The sequence below is a fragment of the Hyaena hyaena genome, unplaced genomic scaffold (assembly GCF_003009895.1).
Source record: "Hyaena hyaena isolate Hyena2069 unplaced genomic scaffold, ASM300989v1 scaffold_337, whole genome shotgun sequence".
Lineage (NCBI taxonomy): Eukaryota > Metazoa > Chordata > Mammalia > Carnivora > Hyaenidae > Hyaena > Hyaena hyaena.
In genome coordinates, this window is record NW_024080966.1 from 1,167,414 (window position 1) to 1,183,600 (window position 16,187).

Sequence of the window (16,187 nt, forward strand, 5' to 3'; positions counted from 1 at the left end):
CTAGACTTCGTTTTCCCCACTGGAAAATTACACCAGCAACTTTGACCTTACTGCAGTCACCCTTTGCCATGCAGGGGCTACCTCAATTCTTTTTGACGGCTTCAGACATGTTAATAGTCCTGCTGCTGACAGCCATGTGGAGCATGGCTGAGTATTGGGAGAAGTCGGGGATGATGGACTTCCTTTTCATCCCAGTTATTGCCCCAAGTTCAGAGCCTCGCAGCAGGACTGTGGCAGAACCTTCTCCCAGCACCTCTGCTCCTGCAGCTGTCCTCTTTCTGGCCACTCCGTCAAATGTCACAGAATGACCTTCTAAACCATAGCTTTGTTCACATTTTCCTCCTGGTTCAGAACCATCCATGGCTCCCCGTAGTAAAAAGAGGAGGAAACAGAGATGGCTTAGCAGCATTTTGTGAGGAAAGGATTCACAGTACGTTAAGAAAACAGAATGGCTGCCAAAGGGGATAATGCTATGTGGACCTGCTGTAAACGGAGTTTAGGGTCCCAAATAAGATTCAGACTGTCGTCCTGGTTTTTTTTAATGGGCGTTACCTGTCAAGAGGCAAAAAGGAGTGGTTCCAGATTAAAATGCCCAGAATAACTAGGGTTTGGCTTAAAGAAAAGTTATAGGGGAATGGGAGAAGAAATAAGGGTGTGGGTGTGGGAAAGAGGATTCCAGTGTCATATGATGCTTATCTTTCAACACTTGAAGGACAGTCTTAACAGCTACATTAAGAGGGATTACTTTGTGTAACTCTAAGCTCAGGGATGGGCTACCTTGAAAGCATGTGGCCTGCCCATCCCTGTAAGGGGCCAAACAGGCTGGAATGCAATTCACCCAGGAGCATTATAAGAAGCATGGAGCTTGGGCTCAGTGTTTTTTAAGATGATTTCCATGTTGAGGTTGATTTAGTTACTCTGTCCTGCAACATCCATTAATTGAGTAGTTACTATGTGCCAAGTACTTGGTCATAGACAACTTGTCATAGTTCATGTCCCCCCAGAAGTCATATGTTGAAACCTAATCCCCAATGTGATGAAATTTAGAGGTGGGCCTTTGGGAGGGGATTAGCTTATGGCATTAATGCTCTTATAAGAGGAGGCCCCAGAGAGTTCCCTCACCCTTTTGTTCATGTGTGAATATAGTGAGAAGATGCCTGTCTGTGAAGCAGAAAGTAGGTTCTCAGTAGACACCAGTCTGTCAGCACCTTGATCTTGGATTTCCAGCCTCCAGAACTGTAGAAAGTACATTTCTGTTGTGTTAGCCACCCAGTCTATGGCATTTTATTATAGCATTCCCAGTGGACCACGACATGCCTTCCTCTATATTGTACTGGAAATATGGCAGTAGCTTTGCCCTCAGAGAACTCAGCATAGTAAGGGAGACATAAGAAAAATGAATTATATGATAGAACATTAGGAGAAAGACTTCCTAAAGGAAGTTCACTGATGAGAGCTTTGAGGGGAATGTTTTGGAGGAGGAGGCTATATCTAAACGAGGTAAAGGATGTGCAGAAACACTGATGTATGGGATCCTGGTACCTGTAAGAAACTGTCATTAGAGGATTGGAGGGGTGACCTGGGGGCGGTGTAGAAGGAGGCAAAGCTAGCTCATGGCATGATTCTAAAGTTCATATGGAGGTACTAAAGGATTTGACCTGGGAAGCTACATATCAGACTTTAATTTTAGAAAGATCATTCCAGTAATGGTCTGGAGATAGGATTGTGAAGAAGAGAATAGGAAGTCAGAAACCAGTAGGCAGTCACGTGAAAAATGAAGGGGACAAAGCTACAGGAGTAAGCATCTCTGGAGAAAGAAGAAACCTGAATGATAAGAAATGCCAGCCATATGAAGAGGTGAAACAGAGTTACGAACCAAAAGACTAGCAAAGCCCTGAAAACAGAAATAAATCTAGAATGTTCAAGAAATAGAGAAGAGACTGGTGTGGCTGGAGACAGTGAGAGAGATGAGGCGAGACAAGGCCTACATCATGCAGGACTTTATTTGATGAGAAGCAAGATGTGTGATGAGAAGTGAGAGCATGTTAAGCAAGTTGATCTGATTTACGTTTTAGGGAGTTCATCCTGCTATGTGAAGATTACACTGTAATAGTTTCATGTAGACCAGAAGCTCTGTGGAAGGCTCTTGAACTGTAGTGTGGGAATGCTGAATAGGGTACTGGTTATATGACGAGAGAGGTCTGCTCTGAAAATAAAGGCTAGGGAGCCATTTACATCCAAATGATAGTTGGAAGCTTGGTTTCAGGAAGGCCACTTTGGGAGAATGTGTAGATCAGAAAAAAGAGGAGGGGAGGTGTTTTTAAGTACAAAACTGTAGGAAAGGTTTTTAAAGGATAGTGAAGGAAGAGGAGTGGCCAGAGGAAAAACAGCAACTCAGAAGGAAAAGTAGGAATTTCAACAATAAGGTACCAAATACTATAGAATTACAAAATACTACAATATGAATACCAGCAATATGTATTGGATTTGGGGACCTGGAGGTCATTGATGATCTTCAGTGGTAGTCATTTCCATAGATTGGTGGGGCCAGAAGGCAGAGGATTGAGAAGGTGGAGTTTGTTGCAGATGCATATCAGCTTCAGAAGCTGAACAGTGACATGAAAATGGTAAAGAGAGACACCTTAAACACCCAGGAAAGAGCTGTGTCAACAAATAAGGAGTAAGGAGTTGAGGAAACAAGAGAAAGAGGCTCAAAGCATGGTGCCCCGGAGAGTGTGGGATGAAGGGAGGGCATTGGATAAAGACTGATCTGCAACATGAGGAACCTCACCTCTGGTCAGTCCACACTGGTGTTAGAAAGTTTTGCTTGTTTTAAGTAAGGATCTAATAATTATTGGAAACTTATTTCTACATTTGTTAAGTTTTAGTCATGTTTGAAGTTCAGCAGTCAAAACGTGTCTATAGTTCTTGATGTAAATGTAAAAATCACCATCTAGTTCAGTGCTCCTCCTGGACAGAGCCATGAAAGGTGGTTTTGTGAAAAGCATGTGAGTTGTTGGGGTGCCTGGGTGGCTTAGTCGGTTAAGCGTCCGACTTTTGCTTAGGTCATGATCTCGCGGTTCGTGGGTTCGAGCCCCACGTCGGGCTCTGTGCTGACTGCCAGCTCAGAGCCTGGAGCCCGTTTCGGAGTCTGTGTCTCCCTCTCTCTCTGACCCTCCCCTGCTCACGCTGTCTCTCTCTCTCTCCTAGAAATAAATAAAAATATTAAAAAAAAAAAAAGAAAAGAAAAGCATGTGAGTTGCTCTCTATGGTGCTGACTTCATGTTAGGGAGATATTCTAGTCAATCTGTGTCTCTCTTTTTTTATAGTTGTGTTTTTCTGTTTATAGAAGGTGTGTAGTAATGACTATTTTAATTTGCATTTCCTTAGTGATTACTAATGATACTTATTTGGTGTCCACAGCTCTCTTTGGTGAAGTGCCTGTTCACTTCTTTTGCTCATTTAAGTGGGAAAGAGTGCACACATATGTGTGTGCACACATGCACGCATGTGCACAAGTGAGGGAGGGGCAGAGAGAGAGAAAATCTTAAGCAGGCTCTGAGCTGTCGGGGAGTGAGGGGGGTTGATCCCATGAACTGTGAGATCACAACCAAGAGTCAGACAGTCAACCTGCTAAGCTGTCCAGATGCCCTTGTTCATGTTTTTAATTGGGTTTTATTACTCAATTGTGGATGATTGAAATTTTTTTACTGTCATAAAAAATGTTTCAGTGAACAACATTGTATGTAAAACTTTGTCCTAGTTTTAGAGTATGGACTTAAAATAATTTCCTATACCTACTAGATCAAAAAGAGTGAACGTCTTTAATGCCTATATACACAGTGTCCGATACCTCTGCAAAATAGTTGTACCCATATGCTTTCTTTCTAGTTGTGGCAGTTTGACAGCAGAACAGCCTATTGTGTTGCTTTAATTTGAATTTCTCTGACTATAATGTTATGGAACTCTTTCATATATTCCTTAAATATTCTATGTTTCTTCTTTTGTGAATTGTATATAGCTTGCTCTTTTTGATGCTAGATTGGCACAGGAATTTGCCATGGCTGTATCTATACAGGGTAGTTACAGAGTATGTGAAGATCAGGGCCAGGATCTGTGGTTTATAGTATTTTCATTTTTTCATAAAATATTAACCTGGTCTCAGCCTGGTTTCTTTCATGCTCTGAGGCCATGAGCCAATTTGCATAGCTAGCAAGGTAAAAATAACTTTAGAGCTGCAAAGAAAGATCATTGCCATTGAGTTAATCTTGGACCCTGGGTGCCAGCTCTTCTACAGGCGGCAGCAGTCCCTTGGTCTAGACTCCATTATTAATAAACACTCTCCATTGTTCCTTAGAAAAAGAGAAAGGTCCTTTTTTAAATTTCTTTCTGAGAAAATAGCCATGCCTCTTAGCTTTTCTGCTGGGAGAGTAACCTCTTGATTCTTCTAACAATTCAGCATTTTATTTATTCACAATGTAAGTACAATTAAAACCTCTTACTTTGGGGATGCCTGGGTGGCTCAGTCAGTTAGGTGTCTGACTTCTCCTCAGGTCATGATCTCACAGTTCGTGGGTTTGAGCCCCATGTCAGGCTCTGTGCTGACAGCTAGCTCAGAGCCTGGAGTCTGCTTCAGATTCTGTATCTCCCTCTCTCTCTGAACCTCCCCTGCTCATGCAGTCTCTCTCTCTCTCAGAAATAAATAAAAATTAAAAAAAAACCACTTACTTTGTGCTTACAGATCTCTATCAAATAGATTTGGGCAACAATTAAAGAGTTCCTGTATATAGGCACAGTTCTTTTTAATTATTAAAATTGCTTGTATTTTATTGTATTCCAGATAGGTGGTATGGGATGTGATTTGACTCAGAAGTACTAGAGTGAATTTTGGTTTAATGAATCTAAAAAGTAAAAAGCACTTTGTTTTCTCTGACAAATAACTCTAGTTTATTTGGGGGTTCTACAGACAGTTGATATTTTATAACAACTTAAGTCTGCTTCTCATCATGCACTATAATTGTAGGTTTGTCTGCTGTGCAAGTATGGGAAATTATCTGTGTATTTTTTTTAAAAAGATTTGTCATCCTAGAAGACAGATAGCATATGCCTGTCATGCAAATCAATCTCTTCGGCATTGTAGGCAGAACTACGAGAGTGGAACAATGGACAAATATGCTTTATGTAAAATTTATGGATCCATGATTTTTCTGAAAGAGTCATTGATTTGAAAAGGTTTTATAAACTGAGATTCTTTCAACTAGATAGTCCTCAGAAATCAAAAAAAAAAAAAAAAAAGCTCCCTACTCTAATACATTATGAGAAGGTAGAATTTTATTACTTAGATTTTTCTTTTTCCTCCTATTTTGAAATATCCCTTTGGTCAATCCGCCATCAAGTGTTAACCTCCACTCATCCACATTTGACTTCTTTACAAGAGGACTCTGACCCTCCCAGAATTATGAACATGTATAATTTTTTAGTCTTTCTAAAGCTGAAGAGGGAGCAGTGTTTCAGTATCTTAGGAATTAAGCCACTTGCTAAGATGACATCAAGAAAAAGCTTACACATTCTCAAGTTGGTGAGAACCAACCAAGGGCATGGTTCTGAGTTTTTCCTTGTTTTTCATGTGTCATACTTAGCTCTTGTCTGGCCAGGCCAGTTACATCAACTTTCAGTTTGGTTTCTTACCCAGATGGTATTATCTGGACAGAATAGGTGAGTGGGTCGTTGTGAGTGACAGAAATCAAACTCGGAGTCATTTAAGCAAGGAGGGCTTTTCAAGGAAGATGTGTCTCACTGAAGCATCAAGTTGTAGAAATATCAGGAAGTAGTTGGGCCTCAGGAATTGCAGGGTCAAGGTGCTAGCTCCAGAGGAATTCCTTCCTTCTTTGATTCCTCCTATCTTCAGGGTCAGCTTTATTCTCCTCTCCCACTATAGCCAGCTTTATTCTGTGAGAGAAAACATGAACAGTGACAACTCCTGAAGCCTTTTATTTAGGGCTTTTCCTGCTTTAGGAGATCAACCAAACTCTGATCCCAAGTCCAAACATCGCAGGGGACGAGCTGTTCACTGGCCAGCAGTGGCATGTAAGAGGATTGCAGTTCTTAAAAAGAGCTGTAGGGGGAAAAATGAGTGATGGGCATTGAGGAGGGCACCTGTTGGGGTGAGCACCGGGTGATGTATGTAAGCGATGAATCACCGGAATCTCCCTGAAACCAAGAGCACACTGTACATACTGTGTGTTACCCAACTTGACAATAAATTATATTTAAAATAAAATAAAAATAAATAAAAATCTATTATCTTTGTAAGTAATAAAAAATAAAATGAATACCCAAACAGAAAAAAAAAAAACAATTTATAAAACTGTAGGGGTAGAGTATTGTTGCTGGAGGAAGAGGAGGTACTGGCTATTCAAACAGTTGGTGGCCACTGTGTGTGGGCAGCGTTGGATTATACAGCTGGTCTCTGTAATGTGATACTGGAGGTCACTAGTGCATCCTTCTAATGTGGCCTGTATTAAGGGCTTGGCCCCTACATGGATAATTAGCTGGGTTCTGTGTCTTAGCTGGCTTCTGCTCTATCCCAGGCTAGCCATCTCACAAATGCTTTTCTCTGGACCTAAGGGAGACCTGGTGAGAGAAAGTGTGTGGGTGGTGGATCGATAGAAATCCCTCACCACTGCTAGAAAAACAACTGAAAGAACATGTATTTATGTTAGCGAGTTCTTATAATATGGGATTTCCCTCTCCAGCAATTCTCTGTATTTGCCAGCTCTCTGAAGTACAGTTTTGGTAACATTCATATGATCCTGCAATCATAGGACACCATAAGGCTCTGCAGAGAGGCAGCTCTGTGGTTGTCCTAGAGAAGACATTTGTCAAATATATGTGCTTTGGGGATATATTTCTAGCTTTTGGCCATTATCTTTTGAAGCTACTGAAAGCACTCCAAATTTGGAACCTAAATTTCTGGGTTTGAGTCTCAGTTTGACCATTTACTATCTCAGTGATCTTGGGCTAGCCAGTTTCTCTCTCTGAGCCTTAATTCTCAAACTTACAAAATGGAGGATAATAGTACCTTTATGAGACCGGGTTATGTAAACTATGAAGCAACAAGGTATTTATGTTTTATCATTATCATCATCACCTGGACCTGAATGATACTCACAGAGTTTCTACTCATTGTTTGGCATTTCTCCTTGCAGTGTCTGAGTGAATAGCCGGGGACTTTCTCATAAAAAAGGGAAGAAATCTCGGGCCATTGGTAGACCTTTGTTTCCATTACACTGAAGTTAAGTAAACAAAACTCTCCTTTGTACATTATTGTGTTCTTTACCTTGCGTGATTTGGGGAAACTTTTGGATTAAACCTTCCTTGGTAGATACACTGGGGTTAAGCTTCATGTAACTACTAGGAGATGCTTAAAGAAAGCAGAGGGCATTTTTATCAATGTTGGCATCAATGCATTTTCATCAGAATTATGACTTGTGGCTGGGGGTCACTCTGGCAACATCTTCCTTTCTGCCTGAGAGGGGCTGTGTATGCATCTCCCAGAGTAGATGAGGACTAGTTGTGGAACAACACACATTGCCTTTAATCAGGTTATTGCTCAGTTTAAAGGAATCACTATCTGAGAAGTTCTCCATCAGCAGTAGTTCCCAACCAGGATGTCTCCCCCAGGGGACATGTGACAGTGTCTAGAGACATTTTTGGTTGTCACAACCTGGAGGGGGGGGTTGGGGGAGGCGTTGCTATTGGCACCTAGTGGGTAGAGATGGGGTATGCTGTTAAACATCCTACAATGCATAGAACAGCTTCCTAAAACAAAGAATTATCTGGTCTCAAATGTCAATATAAACTCTTCTCCTTGGTGTGATGTGGTGTGATTGTTGAACTTTTTTTTGGTGGGAAAGGAAAGGGAGAATTTTTAGGCTATGACTTTTCTGTTCATCAAAAGGCATATTTTGGGACCACTTCAAATCCACTAAGATTCTTAGGAAATTTAATTAAGAACCCCATTTTAAATTCCAGAAATGTGGCCTTACCTTTCTTGAATACAGTGCCGCTCATCCCTTGTGGAAATGTCATAGGCCTTCTCTTTTGGAAAGGGGAAATTTGACCCTATTGTCCTTCTCATTCTCCTAAGAAATGTTATGACTTCCTGCATAGAAGCTTAGAAGAAAGTTCATGTTACACTTTGGTCATAAATCAATCTGGACGCAAACCTAAATAAATAACAGTCAACCAACCGACCAACCAACCCCCAGAAATAGCTGACTCATGACAGTTTGGAGTTGGTGGTCTCTCTTTGAGATTGTCCATTCTGAAGGGTAGTAAGAAGGGTTGCTATTTCTGGTAACAGAGAAGAGAACAGGGCCCCTCCTAGACCACTGTGTATGCAATTCTGGGAGAAGCACAGTAAAACTTTTCAAGGCAAACTGTTTCATCATTCTGGGAAAACACCAAGATGCCACGTGGTGCTATTAAAGCAGCAGTTCATGTGGGTCTATCTTGTCTTGTTTGGAACAGTCTCCTTAGGATGAGCATTTGTATTAGCTAGTGTCTACATCTGGGTTTTCCAAACTGTAGGTCATCCCCATTAGAGAGTCATGACATCAATTTAATTGGTTGCAAGTAGCATGAAACAAAATATAGCAAGGAAGAATTGAAGAAGAAATATGAATATATCATACATAGAGTATTCTTTTATGAAGCATTATGTAATTTTACCCACACATACATATATATTACATATTATATATACAAATAACACATATTACATACATACATATATTCACCCTGGCTTGTGATGTAAAATGTATTCTGTACTGTAGGTTGTGTTCAAAAAAGGTTTGAAAATCATTGCCTTACACACTTTTACTTTTGTGCTAAGAACATGGGTGAACTGAAGCAACACAGCATATTTTCCCTTAAAAGCCTTTTCCTTCCTAAACCAGTCACTATTCAGAACAATGGATGATTTGGTTAGGATAATCTAGATTCAGTCTCTGGGCTAGAGAGGGACCGAGTCGTTCTGGCAGGTGTGGCTATAGGATATTTCTGTTATTAGGAAAGATTACCGTAGAGGAGGCAGGCAGCAGCAGCTGTTCTAGGAAGGGCCTGTGGGAACAGAAGTTGGCATTAATTCTGGTACAGTGATCAAGGTAGACAGTCATTCATAGCAACTGGGGCTGGGGCTTAGGGATAAGGTAATAGACCGAAGGTTCAATCAGGGGATTTCTATGGAGCTCAGAATAGCAGGGCAGGTAACCTGATGTGCCATTACCAAATGTAACCTGAAGCTTTTGAGCACTGCCAGGCTTAGTCCCATTTCTAACATAGCCTATGAAGTTTTCTTTATTTTACATTTTTCAGGCTCTCCAGCCTCTCTGGTCTCTCATTATTCCCTGGATCACTAAGTTCCAGCCACACCAGCCTTTGTTTGAATTTCTCAAGTATGCCAATCTCCTTTCTGCGTCTGTCCTTTCTACATATGCTTTTCCTACATCTGGGATGCTCTTCCCACATTGTTTCCTCTGGCCTACTCATACTTCACCTTTGAGTTCATACGCCATTTCCGTAGAGAATCCTTCCTTTCCTGACCTTCCACTTACTAAAATTATGATCTATTTAATGTCTGTCTTTTTCATTAAGTTTAATAAGGACAGCCACCATCTCTATCTTGTTCTCCATTGTAATGCCAATGCTTACTGCATAGCATACATTCAGTAATTATCAGATGATTGTAGATGGGTTCTGGGTTCTGGGATTGAGCTAAGCCTGAATGGGATCAAAGAGCCCTAGCATAGGTTCTGGGGAGGAACAGGGGGCAATTTGTTGAGACTGTGTGAGTTCTGTCACCTGCTTTCCATTTACCAGCCTCATTCTCTTCTCTCAAATGTATTTTAGTCAAGTTGAATTTGGGGAGGAGCTTGTCTCCATTGCACAATTTAACACACAGTGACTTTTTTGTTTTTGATAAAATGAAGTAAAATCTTTAGAAATTGATTCCCAAATCAAATTACACTTTCAGTAATTTATTTAAGAGAAATGGAGAGCCAAACATTGGGTGTAATTTAGTAGATTTTTGATGGGTCATCATTACTTACACATGAGGTTAAATCTCCTTCAGTGGATATCTAATTATATAGGTGCCTGTGGGCTCATTCACAGCTCCAGACGAGTCCATCCAATCTGCCCCAGTGAGGATGTATTAACACTCATTTATCCTTGAGTCAAGGGTATTTCTTGGCCACCACTGTTGAATATTGTTAGAGAAGGGACCATAGTAGATGGAAATGTAAAAGGTACTCTCTGCCATCAAGGAGATGGCTTTGAGGATCCAACTAATTATCATTACCCATCAGACTTTAGTTCTAAGACATAAGAACAATATGCACAGCATGCAATCAGGTATTAAACACACCTGTTTAGCATGTTGAACAGCTTTCAAGATGCTTAGAGAAAGGGGAGATTGCATGGGCTGGAGAAGTGTAGCACCATCTGGACAGGTTTGGGGTCAGAGTCTCAGAGCCAGGAGGGATCTGCTAGGTCCCTCTATCTGACTTCTTTAGTTTAGAGATTAAAAAAACAAACAAAATCCCAAATATATTCTTTCTCATCTTCCTCCACGACACTTATTTATTAAGTACTTTCTATGAGTCAGACTTAATAAACACTGTTGTTGTTTTAGTTATCCCATGTCCAACTTCCCTAGTCGCCTCCCGTCTTCCTTTTGGGAGAATCTTTTATTGTGAGTGCTCCTGGTGGGTGTCTTGCCCACTTTGGAAGTGGTAGAAAACTGTCCCAGTGCAGCCAGATGGGACATAAGGGGACATGTGATTTAAACTCGACCACATGCTTCCTCCCCGCCCCCATGACTTTTAAGCTGTTGATGCTATGATATTGGTACAGTTGGTGATGATATGTCTAGCAATATCCACAGTAGCCCAAGAAACACTTCCTGGAATCTCTGACCTTTGCCAAGTATATAAGTTTTCTATTGCTGTTGTAACAAATTCCCACAAATTTGGTGGCTTGAAGCAGATGTACTCTTACAGTTCTGGAGGTCACAACTCTAAAATCAGTTTGCCTGGGCTGCATCAGGTATCAGTAGGGTTGTACTCTTACCTGAGACTTTAGGAAGGAAGACATTTCTTTGCCTTTGCTATCTTTTAGAGCTGGGTTCTTTGCATGCTTCCTCCCTCTTCAAAGCCAGCAGCAGAGCATGAGGCTTCAGTCACCACATTGCAACCTTCTTTCTAGCCAGATCTGCCTGTGCTTAAAGGGCACTTGTGATTGCATTTAGGGCCCACGCAGATAATCCAGAAAAATCTTCCCATCTCAAGATTCTTAATCATGTCTGCAAAGTCACTTTTGCCATATTAGGTAACATTCACAGGTTGCAGGGTTTAGGATATGGATATCTTTGAATCTGTTAATCAGCCTACCACACCAAGATTTCTGCTTTCCTGTTTTGCTAGCCAAGTCTTCCAATATCTCTTCAATTCTGTGAGCTCTTGATATCTTTTTAGGTCAGCGCTATGTGAAGAAGTTTATAAGCACCTTATCTTTTTTAATCCTTATATCAACCATCTTAGGAAAATATTGTTCCCATTTTACAGATAAGAACACTATAGCTCAGAGAGGCAGTTGCATAAGGCTGGACAGTTGTGTGAGGGAACTGGAGTTTGAAACCAGCCAGTTTGACTGGAGAGCATGTGCTTTACCACTTCCTCATAATCCTAGTTCAACTCTCTTTTGACTGTAGATCTTTTCCAAGGAGGAGGTAGGATGCCATCTGGCTCTGAAGTCTGGATCATATTATTTAGGCAGGGAGAGAAGGCAAGGGAGTGGGCATTCCAGGCAAGAAGGAGGCGAGAGAATAAGAGGTGAATCCAAGAGATGTGTTAAAGGAAGGATATGTTAGACTTTGGTGCCTCATTGGAGGTAAAGTAGTAGAGGAGAAGAAGGAACCAATCACCTCTGAAACACTTCCAAGTGTACACAAGTCATTTTGGTGGATTGCCCATGGAAATGACATCCTGGCTCAAACTGTGTTGGGAGCCCAACTTGAGTTAGGTTGCTCCTCATCTCCTCTTGGTTTCCTACAATGTGGGCTGGTTAAGCACCTAATACCCTTTGCTAGTATTATTCAGCCTTTTTTGCACAGATGCTGATGGACAACTTGCCTTGTGAAGGCTAATTAACTTGTCCTTTGGGATTTATATGGGCAGAAGCAAAGAAGTAACTTTGGGAGCTCAGGAGGAACTCCTGGGCCTAAGGGTAGGAGACCCCTGGTTTGTGGATCTTCTTCAAAAGAGAACTTACACAGTTGTTTAAGGCTAGGGCATTCACTGGGAGGGAAGCTATTTACCTGGTCATCCCTTGAAGAGAGTTGCCAGATTTAGCAAATAAAAATATAGGATGCCCAGTTAAATTTGAACTGCGGATAACCAATGGATAATTTTTTAGTGTAATATTTGCATAATGCTTCAGGGAATTTTTAGCCATGGAAGTGTGAAAAGAGACTGTTAGACCTGGGTTGACAAGGAGGCTAAGATAGAACCTAAGGTCAAAGGCAATGCAGGGTGGGAGAATTTTTTGGATAACTGACTTGGGGAGAGGCCCTTTGGTTGTGATTGCTCAGAGCATCCCTTCCATCTTCTGCCACTGCAGTGATGGTCACACCACACCCCCAGGATCATATCAGGCTCAAAACTCTTTTTACCTGCTGACAGCTAAGAGCAAAATCATTAGAGGTAGGTCTGAACCATGACATCTACTAGGAAACAGTTTTTGAACATTTATAGTATGTAGAATCCTGCATCTATACTGGTGGTGGTCAGAGGTTTGTGTCTGTCCTCTGCTTTGGGGTTAGAGTAGTCATTAAACACCCCACTGTGTACAGAGCTCCCCACCCAGACACTGTGCTCATAGTGACAAAAGAAATAGAAAACAAACACAGCCCCTGTTTCTGAAGAGTACTTGCATGGGGTGGTGCAGAGCTTAAGCTTTTATTAACTCAGAATTAGAGTTTTGCACAGTGGCCTTACTCTGATTCTGTGACACATCTGTCTCTTCATGTGTGCATATGTGGATATTATAGCCATTGTCGCCTCAAGTACAAGGAGCCTCTGACCTTGTCCAGAGAGCTGTCGGTGACAAGTCTGTGGGAGTTAGTGATTTGTGGTTTGGTGATAACGAGAATCAAGCTCACTGGCTTGTTGGGAGACTAAATATTGTGACCTTGGTATTTTTAGCAACATACTGGACCACAGAAGAGTGGAGCTGTGCAGTTCTGAGAAGACATTGCATGACATTACGGTAGAGTGGGGAAAGGCTTGGGTTTGATATCAGAAGAGAAAGGGCTTTAATGCCTTTATTAGCAATTTAATTTTTTCTAAGTCCCGATTTCCTCTTCTATGAAATGGAAACAGTAGTAATACCAGGATATGTTTGAGGATCTAATGAGATAACCTATGTGAAACATGTGAGCAGATAGTGAAACATGCTAGCAGATAGTGAAACATGCAAGTAGATGATAGTGAAACACGCTATAGCCCTGTGTGTTCCTGCAGTGTTCCTGTTCTTGGAACACTTTGTGAACATCTATGTTATGACACTCTTCATGGTGAACTATAAGTACTTCACTTCTGTGTCTGTCCACTTCCACCAGACTGAGGACCTGGGCCTTTTCCTGCTGTGGCCTTTTCCTGAGCCTCCTGCATAGGGCCTGCTATAAAACTCCAGGGTTTTGATGAGCTCTATGGACTTCATACTGAGGCTTTGCCAAAGGGCAAGTCTTTACATTTTAAGTCTTCTTCCCTCCCTCTCTAACTCTGTAACTGAACAGATCCTGTCCTGCGGGACATACTTGAGAGCAGGAGTCCCAACCTATATGGAAGATCCTTCTTAGACTCTAAAATGCTCAGGGACAGATTTCTCGAACATGCGCTCCAACAGACATGTGTTTGAGTAGCATCCTGGCCGTGCCACTTGCCTTTTTCACTGGTAAATTCGAGGGTTTCTCTGGTACTTCTTTCCCTCTGGTTTCTACTTCAACACATTTACTGCCTTCCTCAGTGCAGTTCAATCCATCAAGCATTCATTGAGCACCTTTTACCTGCCAGACCCTTGGCTAGGTGTGGGGATAGAGATGGGGACCAGATTGTCTCCACTTGAGGTGTTTTGGATCTTGTGGGAGAGACAGATGAGAAACCAGAGAAAACAGAGAATTCCTCTAAGATGTGGTAAGGGCAGTGATGACAGTGGACACAGAATTTTATGCAGCCTTTTCCCTTAATTATCTTTACCCCCTAATAATCCATTGCCCCTGCTTCTAGGAGGTGGAAAGGAACTCCTACCCTCAAACATGATGTGGGCAGAAGGAAGCAGCCAATGGTGAATGGGCATGACCTAAAGACCCGGTTGACAGCTATTCTGCACAGGATGAAGGAAAAGAAAATTCCAAGGGTCAGAGGAGCATGGACCTCGGGCAGCATAGTCCTGGCTGAAGCTTGGGGCAGCTTAGATGACTTGGGGGCAAGTTGGCTCAGCTGAGGGCCACACTTGATGAAAAGAGCATGGATGTGTCTCGTGGTTCACGATGCATGGTTCTGGCAACAAGTACCATATTTTTGCCTCTCTCTCTCTGTTGTTTTCTTTCCCACATGAGAATTCTTATTTCTCTTCACATAAGTGAAGCCCTTATTTCTTCTTCTTTCCTTCCTGTTTTCATGTCTATGTTTCCTTTCACCATTCACTTCCCTATTCTCTTATCCTCCCTTCTGTCTACCATTTTTCTATATATACTTCTGCCCTCCTGCTTTTTAATTTTGTGTTTTGGACACTACCTTCATGTTCTGAAATACATGCTCAGGGTTGGGGAGGAAATTTTCCTTTTCAGTAGCTCTTATGATACGAAAGAGCATCTCATGTGTAGCTGGGTATCCTAGGAAACAGAAGTCTGGTTTCCAAACAGGGCAGATTCTCCCCACCACATTTGTAAGACAGAGCAAACCACAGGGAGAGCCGTCTCCCATGTGCACCACACCTCAGAAGACTCAGAGTACAGTGCTTCTTCCTCTGTTCGCAGACTCACTGGAACAATGACCCTATTTTCCTCGGGTTCTGGTTCTCTATCACTGTACTTAGCCTTGAGGTTTCTCTTTCTCCTTTTGCCTTTATTTGCTTCTTTGTCTGTTTTATTTTTCAGTCCTATTTTCCACATTCCTCCTGCTCTCTTTTCTCTTCATGTTTTCCCTACTTGCTAGAAATGATATCAGTGCCCTCCCTAATTTCTCTGTTAGGCATTGGCAGATAGAGTCAAAAGCAACATCAGAGATGCTGCTTCTCTACATCCCTATTTTCAGAGGATGGTTTGGAAGTTTGGGTCAGGAGAGGTAGAGAAGACCTGAGAAGCTTGCCTAGCTCCTGAGATCTTTTATGAAAGCAGAGGTTTTTTTCTCATCCTTATTTTGAGGTTGGGTTAATGTAAAATTATAGAGTCTTAAAGTCGAGAGAAATCTCTACTGGTTTTTTAGATAACCTTCAACCAATGTTGGAATACTTTTAACTTCCTAATAGAAAGCCCTGCCATCTGTGAGTACGTTGAATGTTGAGAAGTGTACTACCACATGAAATAGTCCTCTTTGTTCTTGGGCAGCACTGCTTGTTTCAAAGTTATTGCTCATGATGCTGAAGTCTTGGACCTGTGCCGTTCATACCTATTGATCCTATATCTGTTTTCTAGAGGTATACAGCATAAACCTTTCATTCAAGTTAGATTTCAAGTATTGAAGGAAATATTTCATCCAAAATAATTAAATGACATAAACTATTCCTGCCACCCTTTGACTATGTAGAAAACTCAGTTTTCTGAATGACTCATTCACCCATGGCTCCAGCTAGCTGAAATTGTCCTGGAGAGGTTATGAGGGACGACAGGTACTATTCCACAGAAAGAAGATTAAAATTAGACAGAGTTGCAAAAACAGTATTATGGATATTTGTGTTGGATGTAATATATAGTTTGCACATTATAGCTATAGAACACTCATCGTTTTCATTACTGTGTCATTTTACTTTTATAGTGAGGTCATAGTACCCCCTCCATTTTATAAATTAGGGTAGTGAGGCTGTTAAATTGTGTAACTTGCTTCAAGTCAGTCAGTCCTCAAGTG

The 16,187-nt window shown here is 41.5% G+C and overlaps 1 protein-coding gene across 3 annotated transcripts in view; it reads left to right on the top strand.

The window, feature by feature from the left end:
* The window catches only part of CACNA1E (calcium voltage-gated channel subunit alpha1 E), a 313,512-nt gene that overhangs the window by 75,082 nt on the left and 222,243 nt on the right, over positions 1 to 16,187 (top strand). The window lies entirely within an intron of this gene.